The following is a 1440-nucleotide window of genomic DNA, read 5'->3' as shown; positions in this document are numbered from 1 at the left end:
TAGTACGGGAATTGAAAAAAAAAAAAAAAAAGGAACAATCATAAAAGAAATTTTAACCTGAGTTTTCCAGATGAGAGAATTTGGATCCTACCAGAAAAGGCACAAGTATGATAGATTGAAAACCAGAGAAAAAAATATATATTCTATTGTTACCATCACTTTAATTTTAATTTTACAAGCGTAGCAAAGACTTCAATTTAGATATTTTTCTTAAAAATTCTAATACTCTATCAGTTTTATTAACCTCTGATTCTTTAAATTTTCTTTTTGTGTAATGCATGTTATTGAAGAAAATTTGTGAATGATTCTTCTATAAGACAACCTGGTTTATGCATAGTCGAGAATCTAATTTAGTTTAAGAATCTGATTCATCCTTTATGATAAAAGGACGTTAAAGTTAGCCATTATATGGAACAACATTGATCCTGTGATGCATGTATTTAAGAATAAATGTCTACACAATTGCAAGTTTAATAAAATCAAGATAATGCATCTTCCTAATCGTGGATGATGAAAAAAGAGGAAATTTTTCTAAACTTAGGAAGCATAAGCCAAAATTTTGATTTTAATAAGCTGCAATCTTCATTTCCGGTTTTTGGTTTCCAACATTCCTTTTGTTTTGGTTTCCAACAAGGGCCCCTTTCTCCTCTTCATGAATGATATTCTCACACTTGGCTTTCTTCCACTTTCTTCTTATATATATATATATATATATATATATATATATATATATATGTATGTATATATATATATATATATGTATGTATATGTATATATATATGTATGTATATATATATATATGTATGTATATGTATATATATATGTATATGTATATATATATGTATATGTATATATATATATATGTATAAGTATATATATGTATATGTATATGTATATATATATATATATATATATATGTATAAGTATATATATGTATATGTATATGTATATATATATGTATAAGTATATGTATATGTATATGTATATATATATGTATATGTATATGTATATATGTTGGGTTCAACAATTAATCCACACTACAAACAAGGATATTTTAACAAAATGAATTTAAAAAATAAACAAACCAGTAACCGAACTAAAAAATCAGTTTTTTCTATATCTTTTAACTAGTATTTGAATTAATTTTTTAAATAACTTATTTTTCGGTTCATTTTTTGATTTAAAAATCAACTCAGTTGTTAAATAATTTTGAACACTTTTACTGATGATATTGTTTTCTTTGTCGGCCGCCTTGTAGTGATTATATAGTAACTCGAATGAACTCAAACTTGAGTTCGAAGTGAGTATATGGTTTCAGTTCACACTCAAACTAATTTCAGGTTTAATTTGGTTCAATTTGGATTGACTCCACCTTTAAATTAACGAATTTTCAAGTTAACTAAAATCAAATTTCAAAGTCGACTGGAGAAAAAGAATGCT

Source organism: Mangifera indica, chromosome 6, assembly GCF_011075055.1.
Source record: "Mangifera indica cultivar Alphonso chromosome 6, CATAS_Mindica_2.1, whole genome shotgun sequence".
NCBI lineage: Eukaryota > Viridiplantae > Streptophyta > Magnoliopsida > Sapindales > Anacardiaceae > Mangifera > Mangifera indica.
This window is presented reverse-complemented; position numbering follows the sequence as displayed.